General features: G+C 39.3%; 1 protein-coding gene across 2 annotated transcripts in view; it reads right to left on the bottom strand.

Moving 5' to 3' along the window:
* Positions 1 to 23,053, bottom strand: part of LOC140485983 (sorting nexin-24-like) — a 172,385-nt gene that overhangs the window by 130,156 nt on the left and 19,176 nt on the right. The gene's annotated exons all lie outside the window — the stretch shown is intronic.

The following is a 23,053-nucleotide window of genomic DNA, read 5'->3' as shown; positions in this document are numbered from 1 at the left end:
GGCTGGAAGGCTTTTGGAAGCAGGATCTCATTCCTTTAAGGGCAGGAGACTCAATAGCAATTCATTTGTTGCAAGACAGGAATAAAACCTGGCTGAGGCTTCCCTAAATGGCCAAGATGGAAGCATCTATTATGGAATATCATCTCAAGTAATATTAGGAATCTATAACTGGAAAACATAAACTGGATTCCATTGCTCTTAGTTGTAATTCTACTTACATCACATGAGCCTCCCAACCCCCCAACACCCTACTTCATCCAACCCTAACAGCATAGTGTCCTGTTCATTACTTAATTCATGTATTATCATTTTGATCTGGAATGCACTGCCTGAGAAGATGGTGGGAGTAGCTAAGTTAGTAACCTTCTAGAGGGAACTGTATGCCTACTTGAGGTAAAATAAAAGCTAACAGGACTATGAGGGAATAGTAGTAGATTGTGACAACTGGGACAGTTCTATCAGTGAACAAGCAAATGGGCTGAAAGTTCCTGTTCTCTATCATTCAACACAGTTGGGAGGCCAGATCCTTTTTTCACATGTATGGGATAACAGGTAGGATTTTAAAAAATCCTTTTATAAAACATTTTCAGGTGCAATTTAAAAAAATATATGCAGAACAGTTTGGGACTAACTAAGTCACTAATGGAGGTTTATAAACTAACTGTGATGGTTTTCTCCCCCCAACATAAACCAAAACATAATCATTGATTTTTATATTAAACCTCTTGATCTTTGAGCTTTATCTCTTGTTTTAAGAGGGGATGGAGCTGGAATGCCAGAAAACAAGTCTGAGACATTTTCTGCTTATTATTCACTAAAATCATTCTACATTGTAATTTTACTACACAACATTGATGACCATATAATGAACAATACTATATCCAGTTCTTGAATTTACGGCACTTAGTAATGACAAGCAGCTTTGGGCTCAGATTTAGTCCAATTACAATTGCAAGTTCTGTGGCATTTTGGTTAAAATAAGTTAACATCCACAATACAAATATGCAAGCAAACAAGTATATTAATAAACCTATTCCCAATTTCTAAAACATTGTAACCGGTGGCATTCATAATTCTATCCACTTCCAACACGCTAAACAATACCCTCCAGCCTCCTCAAAGTTAAAACATGGTGACAAAAGAAATTAGCATGCAAGGAAAGGTTCACATAAAAGATGAACATAGCTTTAATAGACAATACTGGCTCTGCATAAACATTATGCCTTCACTGTATATTGTGCCAGGTCATTATAAAAAGGGTTGAGGCAATGTGCCTGGTTGGTGACACCTGCTGGACAAAATTCCACTCGGAACAAGGAAACCAGAAATGAATATAATACCTTCTGTTCAGGTAGTCTTTCATTTCTCAGTGCAAATGACTATAAAGCAGGTCTGATATGAAGTGCAATTACCAGGTCAGTATTGTACTTGGAATAGAGCTGAATACCCAAGTTTGTCTTCAAATGTCACTCCTGCACAAAACAAATCAAATCAAAGTCTTATGGTTCTCTGTCTCACTGCAACTAGTGCACTTCAAGCATGTTTCACTGACTGGTTTTCTTGCTCAATTGCACTCCTCACAAAATTAATCCTTTGTAACAACAAACATTCACTATACAAGCCAATTTAATATAAAAAAACTGATCAAAATCTTGTTTTCCAGCAGAGCGTGCCCTTTCAGAAGTAGCTAAGGAACGGGACACCATTCTCAGTAATGTACCAGGTCTTAACAACACTCTTTATAAATAAAAATGTGAGCCACCTCTCCACCGCACTCACCCAGCCCCCCCACCCAACCCGCCCCAGTTCTTTTGAAAACTAATTTAAACCTGTCACGTTTGGTGTCTGGTCAAAACACCATATCTTTTGAATACCTCTATTAGGTCTCTTCCTAACTTTCTCAGTTCTAAGGATGATAAAATCAACTTCTCCAATTTAACTTTTACATTACCTAATTCTCTCCTCCTTGATATTATTCTGATGAATCTTCTCTGTACTCTCCCCAAAGCCTTGACATTTCCCCAAGATATGTTGCTCAGAATTGTAACAATCCATTACACTAGTTGAGACTATACCAATGATTTGGAAAGATTAGCATGATTTCCATGTTTTTGTTTCTAATGTCCCTACTTAAAATGTCAAACATTCCACATGCTTTCTTAAATGGCTTTGTTGAGTTGCTTTGACAATTTCAAGGATTTGTGAACATCCACCCTCCCCACCCACCCACTCACCAGTTTTCTCTGCTCTTGCACACCACTCAAAATATTACCAGTTGAATGGCCTACTCTAGTTTCTATGGTCCTTCCTAATTAGAAAAGCACCCATTCATCATCATTACTTTCTGCCTCCTATCCCTTAGCTGATATTGTGGCCAAGTTATCATTGTCCTCTTAATAACCATGTTATTATATTCTAAACAAGCCAGCTACAAAAAAATTGCAAGTGCAGTACAACTCCAAGAGAGTAAAAGTTGCATTGATCAAAATTCTTTACAAGTCTCATTGTTTCTTACTTTCGAAGTATCACTGACTGTAGCAGGGCGTAGCTGTACAAAGTGCTGTTCCTTGTTTTTAAAACTGAAAGCATTCTCCTCAAGTCCAGTAACTTCTAAGAACAGCATGTTAAATAGTTAATGCAATCGGATCACCACCTTATCCATGTACTGCATCAGGTGATTAGAAAATTATTTTGATTATTCCAAGATCCTAATAAATTCATAAAATCATTACCTTTTTATGAATAAATAATATATAGATTCCAAAGTAGATGCGGAGAATATATGACTAACCATATCACTGCCGAAAGGACAAACAAAAAAAAGTATATAATCTACACACACAGCTACCAAAAGTGGGCATTACATTAATACATGCTGCTGTACTGCTACACAAATTGCCAGATAATGAAACAGATATTAGGAAAATTTATTACTCTGCAATAGCACCATACTCTGCTTGCTATATATACGGAGAAATACCAACAGGAAAGCTACATTGGAAAGCAATTATCACACCATAGGTTAAATGGGCAAATGTTAAAGCTGTTTACATTGAACTTAACGAAAGGTTGCATGAGCAGGCTATTTCTTACTTTATATCATCATAAATAATTGAAATTATAAAAGGTTGTGACAGTTTCCTGAAAAGATTACTGATAGGTGTTGTAAATATTGGAATGATCGGTTCCTTACACAAGTCATTCTACCCTAATCGCTTTGTGTCAGCAGAATTCTGAAAATCGAACTTAGAGCCTCAACACATCAGAAAAATCAATCAATTAAGAAAGACACTTGAAAAAAATGCACCAATGACACTTTGAGTAGTTTGCAAATCCCATTTACGGTGTTAGTAACAGTAGGTGAAGTACATTTGTAAGCATGCAATCCTCCAGAGGTGAAGGCAAACATTGTTGGCAAGGAACAGTTGTCAGGTTTGAAGTTCAGATCACGACTAAAGATGATATGCCTGTGCGCTGGGAGTTTAGATCAAGTAAGCAGCTGGAAAGGGAGAGAATTGGTTATCAAGTTCCCAAGTAACTGCTAGGAGTTCAACAGTGGCTTTATTCTAGCCAATGTCACACATTTAGAAGATTCTGGCACATTTCAGATCTGACATCAAGCAGGCACAAAAGCTCAGGAGCAAAAGTGTAGAAACAGACAGAAATTTGGTCCCATGTTTCTGCAGGATGCTATGGGAAACCATGTTTAAACAATAGCTGGATGGAATTCAAGAAAGCTTTCGGCACACTGAAATGGCATCAGAACCACCGCCAAAGGCAATAAGTTGATCGCACAGTGCAAGCAGAAACAGAACCGATTTTATTCCTGATGAAGGGCTTTTGCCCGAAACGTTGATTTCGCTGCTCGTTGGATGCTGCCTGAACTGCTGTGCTCTTCCAGCACCACTAATCCAGTAAAAGCTATGTCAGAGGCAACCACAGGATTTAGGAGGTTAACTAACCAATTTGGAATGTTCCCAGTTAATAATCACGCATGACGTTAGCGCATAAGCAGAAGGAAACCAGAATGAAAAAACTGGAAAGAGGAAGTCTTTGCAGGCATGGGCTTAGATATTAATGCAGAGGATTGCATAAGTGAGGAGAGCAAGGTCAGAGCTTTCAACGGGAAATCTAGAAATCGTTTTGTTGTTCCGCATACTCCAGGGGCCCTTCAGAACAGGCCACATGATTAAATTTACAACCCCATGTTCTTCTCTAAGAGATGTAGAAGAGATGCTCCTGTTCCTGTTAGTTGATAGCAGTATTGTGAAGTGAATCCATTTACCGTTTTCCGTGAGGCTGTTCTTGCCTCACTGCAGCTGCCCAGTATCCTGAAGTCCTGGCAAAACTAACGAGGCTGGTAACTGCACTGTAAATGCTGCAAGCAGGTTACATTAGGACACTGCCATTGAATTAAAATATTTAAGTGAACTGCCTGCCTATCTTAGGAACGTGGGACCTAGGAGTAACAGTAGCCCATTTAGCCCTTCAAACCTATTTCCCCATTCAAGCTGATCACAGCTGGTCTAGTTGTGGTGTCAACTTTGCTTTCCTGCCTGCCCCCATCACCCTGGATTTCTTTATTGATTTGTTCTTACTTACTTAGAGTACCACTTCCCTTAAATCTGGAAGGGGTTGTCACAGGAATCAGGATTCATATTTTACAAATATTGAACACCCAACCTGTTCCTCTGGGTATCTGATTTTTGTTATTTGTTCTTTATTGCCATTCTATTTACCTGCAAGCAGTTTCCTTTTATACATTCACCCTTCCCCAACTCTTTCAGGGTTATTTGCTTAGAGCAACATTGGCACCGACCAACATACAATTTTGATGTTTTACTTGATGTACCACCCTGTCTAAAATGAGCACAACACTAATTAATCACACCAGCCCAAATGCTAAATGTTGATTTGGTCAGAATGTTCTGAAATTCCCACAATTGCAGTGCTATACACCCAAGAATCAGCCCGATTATTGCAAAAGATCGAAGTACTTCTTGCATAAATTGGCTTCTGTGATCTTTTGCACTTGCTTATAGGCAAACAATGATGGAATCTGGCCCACTTCAAATAATTCGTTCTCCTCGTTCTTCTGCTGCAACAGAGTTTTGAATAAAGCCGTTGTTTCAGGAATCTAGAGAGTCAGCCATACAAACCAGATGTCCCACCAAACAAAAACGGCTTTGAAGGATTAACACCTTAGTATTAGCCATCTTGGCTTGGGAGAGGGCACTGCAGTTGGACCACAATCTTGCCTTCAGATTTAGAGAATCTTACAAAGGTTTGGATAATGGTACTTTTCTTATATTTTAAGACACCTACTGCAAGTGTCCAAAGCTGACTGGAGTCCAGGGTTTTAGCTCACTCATCTTGGAGTCAAAAGCTTGTGGGTTCAAATATTCCCTTGTTTTAACAACCATAGCACTGCTGAGCATTTATTTCCTCAAGTGCCCATCCAATTTCATTTTGAATTTATTCATCAGTTCCTCTTTTACTATTTCATAGACAGTGAGTTCCAGCAACAACATCGGATCCACCTTGCATCTGGGTTCACAACCTTGAACTTGTGGCCCTCAGTCTTTGCACTTGATACAGCTATTTTTAGTTGACTTTATCGAAATCTATCATAATTCTGTACTCCTCTTATCAAATTTCTCCTATCTTTCTGCTCCAAGAACTATCCCAACTTCTCCAAACTAAATTGCAACTAAAATCCCCAACCTCTGAAACCATTCTGGTAAATTTCTTCTGCAGCCTTTCAAGGATACCGACATCATTCCTAAAATTGTCGGGACAAGGAGTGAACACAATACTCCACTGTCACAAACCTGAGCATTATAAAAGGTTCACCAAAACATCTTTACTTTTTTATTCAAAACCTCTACTGATGAAGCTCAAGATCTAATATATCTTGCTAACCATGTTCTCTGTCTCCAGGCACTTTTAAAAATTGTTGCACTTCAGACCTACCACCCCCCTACCCCCCAAGATTTCGTCATTTCTACACTCTTAGCTTTCGCTCTATTCTGCCAAACTTTATACTCTGTGTTCCAATATCCAAGTTAGAATGTCAAAAAAGTGGTCCTCACACTAAATCTTGGGAAATAGCTTATGAGAGTTTACTACTCTCTAGTCTAAGAGATAACCAGAGTCAGTCCTTGCTTAAAATTTAATGTTGCTCTGTTTTTACATTGGCAACTTAATAGGATCTGGAATTTCATTGAACAAAACAAAGAACAGAAGAGAAGTACAGCACAGGAACAGGCCCTTTGGCCCTCCCAATCGGTGTCTAAAAAACAAACCTTCTGCCCTTATTCGGTCCATGTCTCTCTACTCCCTCCCTATTCAGGTAACCAGCCAGCTGCATCTTAAAAGTCGCCGATGTGTCTGCTTCCATCACCTCTTCTGGCAGTGAGTTATAAGTTCCTACCACTCTCTGCATGGAGGACATCCCTCGCACATCTCCCTTAAACTTTCCCCTCTCACCTTGAACCTGTGCCACTTTGCAATTGTAACTTCAACCCTGTGAAAAAGCCTCTGGCTATCCACCCCATCTATGCCTCTAATAATTTTGGAGACCTCTATCAGGTCTGCTCTCGGCTGCCACCTTTCCAGCGAAAATAATCCTAGCCCTTTTTAATATTTCCTGATAGTCAATGCCCTTGAGACTAGGCAACATCCTGGTGAACCTTATCTGCACTCTCTCCCCAAAGCTTCCACGTCCTTCTGGGAGTGCGGCAAGCAAAACTGTACACAATACTCCAAATGAGACCTAACAAGGGTTGTATATAGCCGCAACATGGTTTGCAAACTCTTTTACTCCATGCCCCGGGCGATGAAGGCAAGCATGCCATATGCCTTCTTAATCACCTTGGCCACATATATTGTCCTTTTAGGGAACTGTGGACCTGAAAGCCCAGATCTATCTGTATGTTAATGCTCCTAAGGGTTCTGTCATTTACAGTATAATTCACACCTAAATTTGATCCTCCAAAATGCATCACCTCACGTTTGTCAGGATTAAACTCCATCTGCCCTTTCTGTACCCAAATTTTGCAGGTTTTGGTTTAACATTATTTCAGATGATTGGTGCCATTTTGGAGTGGCCTCTACCACTCTCCCAAACTCCGATTTGAGGCTGTTCTCTTCACTGTGTTACAACATTTAGCATCTCTTTCCCGGAATCCCTTGGACTTTTTGTCTCTCTTCCCAGGGACCGGAATCCAAGGAGTTGCTGCCCAAGGTCTCCATCGGGGAGTCTTTACTCACCAAGCTGCAGATTGCTTGCTTGAGCCATCATCTGTTCCAGACCATGCTGCAGCTGCTACCTGACCGTATCCTTTTTAAACAGCCACCAACACAAGGGATGGGTGACCATTTTCACTGGCTGCCGCTGCCTTCAGTGAGGTGGAGCCACTCTTCTTGACAAGCAGCAGTGCCTTAGCCTTACTCCCCCTGCTTTGGAAAGGTAGGATGATGGTCATGGCAGAACAGGGTAGCTTTCTTCTGTTAGCCAGATCAGAGAGGGGGAAGGGTTTGCATCAAGAGATTCAGGGAGCAGGTGGTTCAGGAAGCAGGATCAGCAGCGAGCAGGAGGTATAGTTCTGTAAGAAGCAAGTTAAATCTTCAAATATAAAAGAAAAAAAAAGTATTGCGTTTTACAAATTGTTTCATTTTCCAATGTAGGAATTTAACAACGTGTCATGTCTCAAATTACAAAGTATCATGTTCTCATTTTTGTCTTCTGATCAGAAAAACCCTACAAAACCCAGCTCCAGTTTTAACAGAGTCTCAATTTATTAATCATCCTTTTATACACTTTGCTTCCTATTAACCATCTTTGTTACTTCAAAAAAATTAGATGAGTCAAACACAATCTAGGTTCACAAATCTGGGCTAGCGCTCCTAGTTAACTAAAACCTTCAAATGCTTAACTTTTACTATTCCTGATGACTCTTTTAAAAACCTACACCACTGATGTTAAAGTGACCAGCCTGTAGTTATTAGGCCTGTGCTTATACTAATTCTTGAAACAGATCTAGGCAATTGTTGGCACAGCCATCGATAGTGGACTGATTAAAGTCAAGAGGCCAGAATTACAGTATGCCGAAATCTGAAGGTTGTGGGGCTGGGAGATTACAGAAATGTGGAAAAGCAAGGTCATAGAGGAAACTGAAAACAACCATGAGAATTTTGCAAACAAGACGTTAAGCAATGGGCAGCCAACATAGGTCATTGAACAGAAGAGTGATAAGGACAGGAACTGATAGGAGATAAGCCATTGATAGCAGAGTTTTGAATAACATCAGGTTTAAGTAGGGTAGAATCTGGAGGACCAGCCAAAGTGAAGAACAGTCAAACTTAGATCAAAGAAAAGACATGAAGGAAGGTTTCAGCAGCAAATGAACTTGGACAAGAGCAGAGTTACAGCAGTAGAATTAAGTGATGTTAGTACATATGAACATATCAATGAGGAGAAGGATGAGGCCATTCAATCCCCTCTAGCCTGCTCCCCCATTCAATACAGTCATGACTGATCTGAATGTAATCTCAAATGCACATTTCCCTGATAACCTTTCAGCCCTTCGCTTCACAAGAATCCATCTTCCTGTTGCCTTAAAAGTATTCAGAGACTCTGCTTCCACCAGCTTTTCAGAAAGAGAGTTCTTAAGACTCAACACTCAAGAGACAATATTTCTCCTCACCTTTGTGTCATATGGGTAACTCAAAATTTATGATCAGTGATGACTAGTTCTCAATTCTTTCATATGAGGAACAATTCTCCCCACATGGTTGGCATAGATGAGTTGGGCTGACGGGTGTATTTCTATATTGTATGACTCTATTCACCCTGTCAAGGCCCCTCAGGATTTTATCTGTTTCAATCAAGTCGCCTCTTAATCTTCTACACTCCACTGGGTACAAGCTTAGTCTGTCCAACCTTTCCTCATCAGAGGATCAATCCATTCCAAGTATTCATGCAAGAAACCTCTCGAATAGATTTACACCCTTCCTTAACCTAGTAGAGCAATACTGTACATAGTAGTTCAAATGTGTCACATTAGTGGCCTGGAAAATGAAGCATGTCGTCCTTAGATTTGTCTTCAATTTCCCCTCACAATAAATGACAATATTGGAGTTTTCCGAAGTACTTACTGTACTTGCACAATAACCTTGTTAATGAGGCATGAATGACGTTCAATGCACACTTTAAACCGTAAGACATAGACCATTTAGTCCATCACATTTGTTCCTCCATTCAATTAGATCATGGCTGATCTGACAACTGTCAACTTCACTTTCCCACCTTTTCCCCATAACCGTTGATACCTTACTGATTTAAAATCTGTCAGTCTACCTCAGCCTTGAATATACTGAATGACCCAGCCAGTACCGCACACTGCGGTAAATAATTTCAGAAAGAAATATCGGAGAAGAAAAAACCCTCCTCACCTCTGTACTAACTGAGCAACACTTTACTTTGTGATTATGCCCTCTGATCGTAGACATTCCCAGAAGGGGAGTCAAGAGCTCAGTGTCATCAACGTTCATGTAAAAACCAATATTGTGCTTTCACATTATGTTGCAAGGTGTAGCATGTAAATGAGAAACAGGGATAGATTGGAGTGCAGGCATGGAGAACCAGAAAGTACTGTATAGGAACAGAAAGGGAAGGGGCGGCAAATGATACTCTGGCTATAATTAATGGTACCAGATGAGCGCAGGCCTAGCCAACAGGTAGACGGTGGAGCAGCTTTGGAGGAAGATGATGTGGTCAACCGTGTTAAAGGTTGCTGATTGGTCAATAAGGAAGAGAGGGGAATGTTTACCTCTGTCAATCACGCACAATCTGAGCTCACTTGTTTGGAGCAGCTCCCTGAAGGTATGTGCTTACACGAATATATTCTGAACACTTCTGTAATCCTCAAAGTCATTCTTAGCTTCAATCCCCATCAACCTAATATGGAAATACTTTATTCTCAAGTAAGTAATACTCTATTCAATGCACACTCCTTTATATACCTTACTTCTACTTTCCAGTTACCGTATCCTCGTTCTATCTATCCCAAATTATTTCAAATGCTGCCCGACTACCTTTCCTGTAAGTCATCAAGCTATTGAGGGGCAACACCCATTTCAATAGATATCTAAGAATGGAGAGAACAGGCAAACATTTTGTTCTTGGAAATTTTTCAGTGGAAAGACTTATCCTTTGATGATGGAGGATTCCATGAATGCCACTTGACCAAAAAAAAATCACTCGGCAAAAAAGTGTTTTGAACAAGATACTGAAATGCTATTGCCATTTTCACTCATTATTATCGAGCATCTGGCACCGTACCACACTGTGGAGAAACACGGTGTTGTCTTTGCCATGCTTTATATATTGCTCTTCAATAATGAGATACAATAGCAAAGAGCAAAAATCTCCAGACACAATATAATTAAACGTTTTTTTAATTACAAAATTCTTTATTACAAAATTGCCTTTCAAAGACATTATATGCACACATAGATAAAGTTCACCTTTTATCTATTGGCACCATTAAAGGGATATACTAAAGAGAAGGCTACCAACTCTCAAAAATGAAGTTGTATATTCTGAATGAAAACTACATCCATTCTGATCTGTTGAGCTTTCAGAGATGAAGACTTAGCACAATATGTATATATAGCAAAAGCTGACACAATCTACATTCCTCCATCCCACAAGCAAACCATCAGAATCTATTAAAATTACTGTATACTGATAGCAAAAGGGACATGACAAATCACAGGGCAAAAGTCAGATACCAGAGAGAGCATCTCGGGGATTCTCACCAGGAACCATTTGCAAGAAAATAATATTGTTCAATGGCTACAAGCAGAGTACATGACAAACTGGTGCAATTTCAGTACTGTCAGAGAACATAGGCAATATTTGTCTGATGTTAGCTAAGGTTAGTCTGCAGGAATGTGCAGATTTCTTAGATTTGAATCAGTGGGCCTAAGGGCTTTACTTGACAAGCTACAAATAATTACAGTAAGCTGTTTCCCTTGTACTCTATTATTTTCCTGTCCTTATCTGGGCTTCCGGACACTGGCGATGATGCAAGGTCATACTGTCTTTGACCAAAACATGGGAAAATATTGTTCATTTCTGTGTGATAAATAAAACAAGGCTGCGCAGATGAAGAAAACAATTCACAGTTATTTTATTTTAACAGATAAAATTGTTTAGCGTATTGTTTGTATCCTAGCAACCAGTGAGGTCAGACCAAGCAACATTCACTCATGATGTGATAACATTATCAAGTTATTGCAAAAACTCCTTTGACAAATGGAGTGTTAACTTCTCAGCTCCCAGCAGATAAAAACATGGCTCAGCACTATTTCTTCACAGTTCAGCTTTTTAAATGAACTATTGTGGAAACATTATTCCATCACGCCAGAAAAAGTGATTGGAATCTGTCTCCTGTCAGCAACACCCTCAACAGATTTTCACGTTCCCATCATCAAGGCCACAATATAATGGTGAACCATAAAATGAACATACTCCCACTCCCATAATACAGAAAAATAACCCATCACTTCACTTGTCAAAATAACTCAGTAATTCCATTATTTCTTTAGATTTTCATGAACGAGTACTGTATTTTGACAAGAGGGTAAGATTTTCTGAGGGTGGGAAGGACAAAAGTTATTGCTATGCATTGCTTTAATGCTTCATTTTAATGTATATTGGGAGAAGTCTCTTGAATCCAATAAGAACAGGGCATATTCACTTGATAAAACTAAAGAGGCAAGACAGCTATTGTACAGCTATAGTTTACTAGTTTAGCTGATTGCAAGTATAAACAATGCATTTATTCCTGTGCTTACAATGCTTCATTGTTTCCTTTATTCCATTATTGTGACCATGATCGTGTCACTTATGAAATGTTTCCCAACTGCATTTACTGAAATGAATAAATATAGTTAATGCACCCCGTATGTAATCTGTATTAGGTATTAGCTACTTCCTTCCCCTCAACTGTTCAAGAATGGTTATAAAAGGACAGTTGTGTGTTATTTCTGGTCAGATTGAATTTATGCTGTTATGTGATATGTATTTCATTACATATTTCACCTCCATTGATTTTAACAGTATTCAATGCTTTAAGAAATGGTAAAATTTTTTAAAATTCTAAAACTCAATTTGTTAGAGAACCTTTGCGAGATCCTGATAATCTCGATTGGAAAGTGCAGCCAATAGATCAGCCAAAATTCAATTCTATTTTACCTCCCCATGTTAATAAAGCAGCTTAGGGATGGCCTAGTGGTATTGGCGTTAAACTATTAGTCCAGAGACAAATAATGTTCTGAGGTCCAAGGTTCAAATCCCACCACAGCAGATGTTGGAATTTGAATTCAATATAAATCTGGAACTAATGATGGCCACGAATCCATGTCAATTGTCAGGAAAAATCCATCTGGTTCACTAATGCCCGTTAGGAAAGGAAACTGCCAACTTGATCTGACCTACACTTGACTCCAGACCTACTGCAATGTAGCTGTCGTTTAACTGCCATAAGGGCAATAAGTGAATCATGAATAAATTTTGAATACTCAGAAGCACTGCCTGATTAATTTTAACTAATGATATAAGAAGAAACAGCTCAAAAGGTGATTTCGCAACACTTCACAATTCCTTTGGCTAAACTTCCAAAATTGCAAATGCCAATACAAAGCTCGTAATCTACACTATGGCAGAACATTTCAGCTTTGTTTCATAAACTTGAAAGCCAAATGCAAATTTTATTCCAGAGATCAGTGTAGTCGATGGGGAGGATAGGCTATTCCATCATCAATAAAATTGGAGAAATATATCCAAATTATTAGTCATTCAAGATTACGACAATGGAAATAACACAACACAGATTTTCCATACCGATGCTATTAACACAGGAAAGGGTAAAAACTACAAAGTGCTTTTTTAAAAAAACCCACAAGCTTTAAGAAAGAATATTCATACAAAATGGACTGAAAAGATGGGAAAAGGGGACTACATAGTTTTCAAATTTGCCACGTACAACACCATAGGAGACTGATTAGCTTTGTTTTAGCTTTAGATTAGATTACTTAGTGTGGAAACAGGCCCTTCGGCCCAACACGTCCACACCGACTCGCTGAAGCGCAACCCACCCATTCCCCTACATTTACCCCTTTACCTAACACTACGGGCAATTTAGCATGGCCAATTCACCTGACCTGCACATCCTTGGACTGTGGGAGGAAACCGGAGCACCTGGAGGAATCCCACGCAGACACAGGGAGAATGTGCAAATCTGGGTCTCTGGCGCTGTGAGGCAGCAGTGCTAACCACTGTGCCACCGTGCCGCTCGTTAGCTTTGTTTTAACGAGAGAGAAATGGAGCGTACAATTCATGAACATCTTTGTTAACAAGTTTTTCCATAGTTCCTGGGAAACAAAATATGGCAGTGAACGTAAGGGTAGCCCCTGAAAAAAATTACTTTGCAGCACTTCCAAATCAATCAGAAATACCTAAAATTAATAAAAGCCAGGAAGTTGTCTTGGGTTCAGTGCTCCAGTTAATAGGAATATAAGGCAAGTAAAAGAAAAGGGATGGGTTAAAGACTCCTCCAGCAGTGCATTTTAAAAGGGGATGAATGAAGGCGGTGGTACTGGAATCCACTGACTGGCCTTCCTGAAATTTTACAGGGGTGTGCATCATCCCATTCCCATTGTATTCCACAACGCTTTCATTGTACAGGCTGATGTCAGGCAAGGAGGGTGTAACCTACCCTGGAGCCAGAGGCAACCCCCTCACCCTAGTCTTCCTTTCCTTTAACCTTCCACAGCCTCATGAAGCTGACCATTGCTGAGACTTTAAGACCCTGGATTTCTCAGTATCGTGGCAAAGCTTGTAATTCCACTGCTCCTGACTGGCACTGCTGGGTCTAGTGTTGTTAGCCATCTAATCTGGGACTTCCAGTCAGGAGAGAAAGTGAAAATTCATCTTAAAAGGCGGTTAATTCTGCACTTAGTTTTGAATTACAGTAGGGCAGTCATGGGAATAAAGGACAGTTTCCCCAGACTTTTTACCTAAGTTAGGGTTGGACTGCAGCACCCCAGAATAATGTTTTTTTTGAACCTCAAAACAGTTTAATTTGATAATTTTGGAATTACTCCCACTCTTAAGAGTAAGATATTCACAAGGGGAACAGAGTTCATGGTGTAGAGCAATGACAATGCCTTCACCTTGCTGATATTTAAATGCCTGCTCATCCTGTATCTCATGTCAGGCAAGCAATCTGATTATTTACAAACAGTGGTAGGCAGTCACAAAATAGAGCTGGGTATCTTCACCACCCACATGTAAAGCAGTATTTTGAAACATCAGTATACAGCAAGGAATCAATGACAAACTAGTGAACTTGATTTGCTGGGCAAATATTATTTTAAGAGGTTGCCCTTTCAAAGGTCTAGGTGCTAACTCAGCTAACAATGATTTGGAGATGCCAGTGTCGGACTGGGGTGTACAAAGTTTAAAAAAATCACACAACACCAGGTTATAGTCCAACAGGTTTATTTGGAAGCACTAGCTTTCGGAGCACTACTCCACAACCACCTGATGAAGGAGCAGCGCTCCGAAAGCTAGTGCTTCCAAAAAAGCTGGTTGGACTATAACCTGGTGTTGTGTGATTTTTTAACCTGGTGTTGTGTGATTTTTAACTCAGCTAACAACATTTCTCTCCTAATTCTTCATGATGGTATTTGTGTTTTTTAAAACGTCTGCTACCTATCTAACTCTCTGACTAAGCTCTTCTCAATTGAAGCAATTTTAGAATCATTCACCAGTGCTCCTCATCCATTTAAATGTTACAAATCTTTGTGTATTGTCAATTTACCAGATATACTAAATTTGCTCCCTGAAAATAAGTCGGCTAGATTGCCAGAACATGCAGTAAGCAGTACTTCCTTTTGCTCCACTATGTTTGTGAGCCATTTCCATCACTTCATTGGCTTGTAAATGGTCTTGCTTAACAAATGGCAATTTTGGAAGGAGGAAAATGAAGCCAAAATGTAGAAAGTAACTTCCAAAGCAATGAAAAATACTGCACAGCTGAAGCCAGAAGTAAACTTCGAATCAAAAACAGAAATCGCTGGAGAAACTCAGCAGGTCTCAGCAGAGTTAACGTTTCTGGTCCAGTAATCCTTCTTCAGAACACTCAGTTCTGTAGAATGGTCACTGGACTCATAACATTAACTCTGATTTATCTCCATAATGGTACCAGAACTGTTGAGTTAATTCAGCAATTTCTGCTTTTGATTCAGACTTCCAGCACCTGCAGTTCTTTGTCTTAGTTTACTTTGAATGTTGGATGCAGACAGTTGGTTTTAATTATTGAACCCAGAGTGAAACTTGGTTTGTTAGATCCTAATTCAGTTTATTTTTTTAAACTGTGGAGGCCAATTACTGAACCGTCACAAGAGGCTGCCAGTGTACTTTTAAGATAAAGAAAAAAACATCTATTAAACAAGAAAAAATATATTATACCAAGCAAAAAAATAGTTGGGAAGACTTCATTTCCTCTATTAGAAAAAGATTTACTTTCAAACTACACCATCCTTTTTATGCCAACAATAATCTTATTAACACAGAACAGTCACCACACTAAAGATTCCAGTTAATTTTCAGGTTGGGACAGCTGTAACAGTCTCCTTATTGGTGACTCTCTTTGCTGTCACTGGATAATTATGCCATCATTTGGCGTTATCTTGTGGAGAGACACATGCAAACGTAACTCACTACTATTTGAAACTTCAGAACAAATATACAAGTTTTCTCAACTCAACTGTCACCTTGCCTTGGCATATCTCCCCACAAACTGCCCCATCCTCTGGGTTATTTTGTTTCTCAATATTGGTGGATTCGTGTCACAAGGCAACATACTTTTTTTTAAAAATGTATTAAACTGTTAAATCTCTCTAGCTCATTAAGTAAAGGCTGTAAAACCTCATTGAAATTCATGTAAACAAAACAGACCCCCAAATTCCTAGGTAATACAGTCAAAGAAGTGCACAAAATTAAACTCTAAAAATGACTAATTATGTATTTGGTCTGTTAAGAAGGGGAAGACAAGTTCAACTCAAAGTCATAAAAGAAACAGAAATTTCTAAGATGGGAGAGATTTAAAAAAGACATGAGGGGCATTTTTTTTTAACATAGAGGATGGTTCGCTAGTAGAATAAACTTCCTGGGGAAGTGGTGTATGTGGGTATAATTACAACATTTCAATGACATTTGGATAAGCACTGTACATGAATAAGAAAAGTTTGAAGGGAAATGGGCTAGGAACAGCCAGGTGGGACTAGTTTCATTTGGGATTATGTTCAGCATGGAAGTCTTGGACTGAATGGTCTGCTTCTGTGCTGTATGACTCAACAAAAAATTCCTCTTCATCTTTACTGGGTGACCCTTACTTTAAGATTATGCCATTGGTTCTAGATAATCCCACAATGAGAAACAACCTTTGAGCAGCTACGCTGTCAACTCCATTAAGAATGTCATATGCTTCAATAAGATTCTTCTGAATTCCAGTGAGTGCAGGCGCAATCAACTCAACCTCCCCTCATAAGTGTCTCCATACCTGGAATCAGCCAAGTGAACCATCTCTGGATTATCTCAATGCCGGTGTATCTTTCCCTAGTTAAGGGGACCAAAACTGTTATATTTTTAGATGAGGTCTGACTAGTATATTTTCAACAAAACTTCTCTTTTATACTCTATTCTCTTTGAAATGAAGGCCAAAATTCCATTTGGTGCGAGTATGGAATGAGCCACCAGAGGAAGTGGTAGATGCTGGTACATGTGCAACATTTAAAAAGGTATCTGGATGGGTTCCTAAATAGGAAGGGGTTAGAGTGATATGGGCCAAGTGCTGGCAAAATGGGATTAGATTACGTTGGGAGATCTGGTCGGCATGGACGAGATGGACCGAAGGGTCTGTTTATGTGCTGTACATCTCTAGGACTTTAATATCTGAACTTGGATGCTAATGTTCTATATTTCATGCATGAGGACTCCCAAATCCCTCTGTGCTGTAGTTTTCTGCAGTCTTTCCCCATGAAAACAATATTCAACTCTTTCATTCTTCCTGGCCTCCAATTTCCCATATTATATCCAAATTCTTAGTCATTCACCTAACTTATCTATATCCCTCTGCAGGCCCTGTGTGTCATTCTCAGTACTTGCATTCCCACCTAATATTATGTCATCCACAAACTTGGCTATGTTACATTCACTTTCCTACCAAGTCATTAACATATATATTTTGTAAATAATTGTGGCCCCAGCACTGATTCTTCTGACATACCACTATGCATCTTTGTTATCCCAACTCTTCAACCCTATTAGTTAGCTATTACAACCTCCAACACCAGTACCCTTACCATAAGTAGCCCAACATAGAAAAACCTTTGCATGACCTTTGCTGTGTTCAGTTCTTACTTTCAAAACTAAATTTAGCAAAAAAAAAGAACTCAGCATTACTGCATCATATTTCTGATATATGATGCAGTTGTACAATCTCATTGTCAATAAAGCAACACTCTGGCAGCCGAGTCAGGTGAAAAATTGTCTGATCACTTTTCACACAACAGACATTCCATATGAATCAATAAACATTCAACAACAGTCATTGATCATTCTACAACGTAATCAACATTTTTGATTTGTGCTTATGTATTACTTGAAGATCAGCCACTTAATTTTGCTATTTATTAATTCATGAGATGTCACAAGATATCAGATTCTAGCAGTCAAACAAAAAACAATTCTTCATAATATTCTCAGTCTCAACGTATTAATGAAAATTGGGATTCCAATGTTAGAGGTTGCTTTTATATGTCTTACAGTTCTAGAACAAGAAAAATGTTGCACAGGAAACCTGGGAGCTTATTCAGAAAGCTGAATGCAGATAGTGAGTGGTGAGGATTCAAGATATTAAATATAACCAGAGTTACGTTATTAGCCGTAATTGCTCTCTGTTTCAATTCAGTAATTCAGGTATAACATCACCTACAACCCAAAGTGTCAAGCATGCTCGAAAGCGTTGTTAATAGTTGGACAATTATTTGAGTCACCTCAATATACATTTCCCAATATTTGCTGAATATTAGTTGATCCCACCAGCAGGCCATTTGGGAGGTAGTTGAATGTTACTGTCCATCCCTGTATCTCATTCAAACAGATCACAAAGCAAACAAAAGAAGTCAACACAGAATATACAAGTACAATAAATATTACATGGAAAATTAGAAAGTGATATTAAGCAATTTTATGACATGATTTAAGAATGTACATAGGATTATTTTCTTTAATTTGTTGAACATAACAGTATCTTAGCAGAGAAATTGTGCTTGAACTGCATAATACACTAACTAGGCCACAGCCAAAGTACTGCGTACAGCTTTAGTCACTACATTCCAGATTGTGATGACAAGAAAGGATACAAAAGGATCTTAACAAATATGTTGCCAGTTGTGGAAAAGTTTACCTACAAAAGGGAAGATCGGATCGATTGGGCTTGCTTTCTTTGGAATAGAGGTAGGTAGGGGAAGATTTAATTGAAGTGTATGATATTACGTGGGGCCAAGGTACAGTGGATAGGAAGAACTGACACTTGATCGCAGAGACTAAATTACCAGGGAGCACAGGTTTAAAGTAATTGTTAAAAGATTAGGAGAGAATTGAAGAGAATTTATTTTTTCACCAAGAGGTGGAGAAAGTCTAAAACTCATTGTGTGAAAGAGTATTAAAAGGCAGAGATCTTAGGCCCATTTATAAACACATCCATTTCAAATACTGTAACCTCCAAAGCTACAAACTCACATCTATGAAATGAATTAAGTTTGATTGCTCTTTTTCAGCCAGTGCATACAAAAAGGCTAACTGCCTCCTGTGTTTTTGATTTCAAAACATCATAAATAACACAAGCTGCAAACATTAGCAAATTGCAAAGTGCTGACTGATCTTGTCACTATTGATCTAATAGCCTCAAGCCTGTGCATATGATATTACAAAAATGGCTACTTCAGTTGCAAGTTCACTTCAGCAAAGCACCAGTTTGAAGTTAACAAAATGTTCGTATCTCTCCATAGTACCATTCAAAGGTCAGGGCCTAGTTCACATAAACCGTGAACTTTAATGTCTCTGTGCCTTAACCTAATAAACACACAGTGCTGGATTTATGATGGCTACCAGTATTACAGGGCTAATTCAGGTTTCGGCTACTCTGGGTCTGAAGTGAATCTAATTTCATTTTCACGAAGACATTTATCCTTTTTAACTGAAGTATTGCTAAACACATTTAATGCCTTTACTCAGACTCCTTCACTTCTGTCCTCTAATGTCTCTCCCATGTGGTTCTTTCATCTAATCTCTCTTCAGCAATGATTTTGTCTTTCCTTCATGTCTCATCATGAAGCCACTCATCACTTCCCTGTAATTTTTCAGCATCTCAACTGATGTGTCCTTCTGCTCCAAACCATCAGATTGGATTCCCCTATGTTTGCCCTTATGTGAGTGTCACAAGCAGAGGCAGTGTTTATTACCCACTCCTAACTGCCCATGAAATGAGTGGACTGATAAGCCATTTCAGAAAGCAAATAGGTCAACCACATTGCTGTAGATGAAGAGTCACATTGAGCCTAATCAGGTAAAGACAGCAGATCTCTTTCCCTAAAAGGCATTAATGAGCCAGATGCTTTGTTTTAAAAAAATTCATTCATGTGGTTCCATGTCTGTTAATGAGAGATTTATTGATGAATTGAATTTAAATTCCACTATCTGCCACGTGAGACTTGATCAGTGATTGAAACGAGTAACCCAATGATGTTGCTGTTATTCTATCAGTGCGTGCATGTCATAAATGAATTTGCAATGAATAGTGTTTTTAACATGAAATAATATTCTAAAGTACTTCAAATAAGCTTAATTATATGCATTAAGTCAGCTATTTAGGACCTCAATGAAATCATGAATGAACTAGGCCTGAGTTGCAAACAGCCACCTTTGTCTCATGTACCCAAATCCCTTTAGTTAATAAACAACTCTACCAATCGGTTTTAAAGTTAACAATTGATCTATGATCAATTGGTGTTCCTGAAAGGGAGTTTGAAACCTCTACTACCCTTTACATGTAGACATGTCACCCAATATCATTCATCCAAGGTCTAACTTTAAATTTTAGACTTGGGGGACAAATCTTAGACCCCCAAGTCAGCACAATACATTCCAATCTATCCTATCTGGTCCCTCTAATACCTTGTAAACTCTGATAAAATAATCTCTTGATTAAATAATCTTATAAATTCTCTTCCAGTTTGTGTAATCTTTACTCAGTTAATCTGGTACACTTATTCTGCATTCCTTTCAAGACCAATGTATTTCCTCAAGGCTTGGCATCCTACACCCTTAGTCCTGCAGGTGTGGCTTAATTAGATTCTTGCATTGTTAGAGCATGACTTCCACCCACTTGCAATTTAATCATCTGGAAAAAGTTATTTAAATTTTGGGCAATTATAAACTTCCAATGTTTGCAGCTTCTTATCATTTGGAATCCAAAAGACAATAAGAAACAGGAACAGCAGTATGCCGTTTGGCCCCTCGAGCCTGCTCTGCCATTCAATAGGATCATGCTTGATCCAACATTCCTCACATCCACTTTGCATGCCTTGTCCCCTTAAGCTTTGATTTCTCCATTGAGCAAGAATCTATTTCAGGCTTAAGTGTACACAAGGACTCTGCCCCAACAGCTCTCTGTGGGAGTTCCAACAACTCTCATCCCTCAGAAGAAATTCCCCCCCGTCCCAGTCTTAAATTGGCACCCCTTTATTCTGAGACCATGCACTTAGGTCATAGACTTTCCCATGATAGGAAACATCCTCTCAGCACTTATCCTGCCAAGCCCCTAAGGAATCCTATGTGTTTCAATGAGATCAGCTCTCATTCTTACAACTCAAACTCAACTCACGTCCCAACCTATTTAGCCTTTGCTGAAAGAGCAATCTCTCCATACCAGGGATCATCCTAGTGAACCTCCTTTGAACTGCATGCAAGAAATGATATCTTTCCTTAAATAAGGGGGGTAAAACCATTCACAGTGGTCTCACCAGCACAGTGTAGAGTTGCAGTAAGATTAAGATTAGATTAGATTCCCTACAGTGTGGAATCAGGTCCTTCGGCCCAACAAGTGCACACCAACCCTCCAAAGAGTAACCCATCCAGATCCATTCCCCTATATTTACTCCTGACTAATGTACCTAACACTACAGGCAATTTAGCATGGCCAATTCACCCAACCGGCACATCTTTTGAACTGTGGGAGGAAACCCACGCAGACACAGGGAAAATGTGCAAACTCCACACAGACAGTTCCCCAAGGCGGGAATTGAATCCAGGTCCCTGGCACTGTGAGGTAGCAGTGCTAACCACTGAGCCACCACGCTGCAGTAAGACTTCCCTATTCTTATACTCCAACCCCCTTGAAAAAAGGGGCAATATTGCATGTGACTTCCTGATGCACCTATGTGCTAGCTTTCTGCATTTCGTACAAATACTCTCAAGTTTCTTTGCTTCACAGCTTTCAGCAGTTTTCCAATTTAATACTACTATTCTTTTCGTTCTCCCTTCTGAAATAAATAACTTCACGCTTTTCCACATTACACTGCATTTGCCAACTTGTTGCCTGCTTACTTAACAAATTAATATCTCGTGTAAACTGTTTGTATCCCTGTCACAACCAGCTCTTCCACCTATTTTTGTATCATCTACAAATCTGGCTGCAGTATATTCACTTCCTTCCTCCAAGTATTTAATACATATTGTAAACAATTGTGGCCACAGTACTGATCTGTGTGGAACCCCACTGATCACAGGTCCCCAACAGAAGGAACCGTTTACCTCCACTCACTGTTTCCTGCCCCTAAGCCAATTCTCTATCAATGCCAAGGTACTATATCCAACATTGTGGACTTTATATGACTTAATCGTTTGTGAGTTACCACTCTGGACTATCTAGACAACCTCGCATTTGCTCCACTGAAATCCATTTACCACAATTCAGCAACATCTTTACATGTTTTTATGGCTCTATTTACCATGTTTACAATGTTGCCCTTTCTCTTTTCATTGGAAAACTTGGATATGTGGCTTTCTAACTCAACGTCTGAGTAAGGAATGCAATTGAGAGAAGACGATGCCTGAGTGAACTGCCATTCAGGTGGGACATCAGGAATTTGGTTCACTTGGTAAATCAGTGCTCATTCTCAGACCTTTCTTCAGCCTCCAACAGCTTTAGAAGTCAAAACCTGCACATTATTAGCGGTCGTTGGGTTTATTAATTATAAATAAACTGAATTAGCCTACAATAAATACTGCTATGTAGTAGTCATTACAGGAGTAGGACAGAGCAGATGAATGGAGAGACAGCTTTAGATTCCTGACACATGGGGTCTGTTTCTGGGGGAGGTGGTCAGGTTACATCTGAACAAAAACAGGACAAATGCATTTGCAGGGAAGTTTGTTAATGCTGTTGAAATGGATTCACACTAGATTGACAAGGGGGAATGGGATTCTGACAACTAGTTCGGAGAAGCTGTGATGGAAATAGAAGTCAAAGTGCTAGAGAGACAGTCTGGAAGGCTAGATAAGAAAGAAGTGAATTTAGCATTCTTAAATGGAATTTATTTTAATGTGAGGAGCCTGAACAGTAAGGCAGACAAACTGAGCCAGATAGGAACATGGGAACATCATAGCTATGGCTGAAAGATGGCCAGGATTGGCAGCTCAACATTTCTGGCTAAAGGGTATTCAGAGAGGCAAGTCAGAAGACGAACGGGAGGCGACAGAAGAGGAGGAGAATGAAAAGGAGCAGATGAAAGAGGAGCAGGATGAAGATGTAAATGGGCAGGGGACACAGAATGGGGTGCACAAAAGGTAGGGCATTTGCAATATTGATCAAGGAATCAATGACAGCGGTGAGAAGTGATCACCTAATGAGGC

Source organism: Chiloscyllium punctatum, chromosome 2 (assembly GCF_047496795.1).
Source record: "Chiloscyllium punctatum isolate Juve2018m chromosome 2, sChiPun1.3, whole genome shotgun sequence".
Lineage (NCBI taxonomy): Eukaryota > Metazoa > Chordata > Chondrichthyes > Orectolobiformes > Hemiscylliidae > Chiloscyllium > Chiloscyllium punctatum.
The sequence above is the reverse complement of the archived record's forward strand: the minus strand, read 5'-3'. Positions and strand labels throughout refer to the sequence as shown.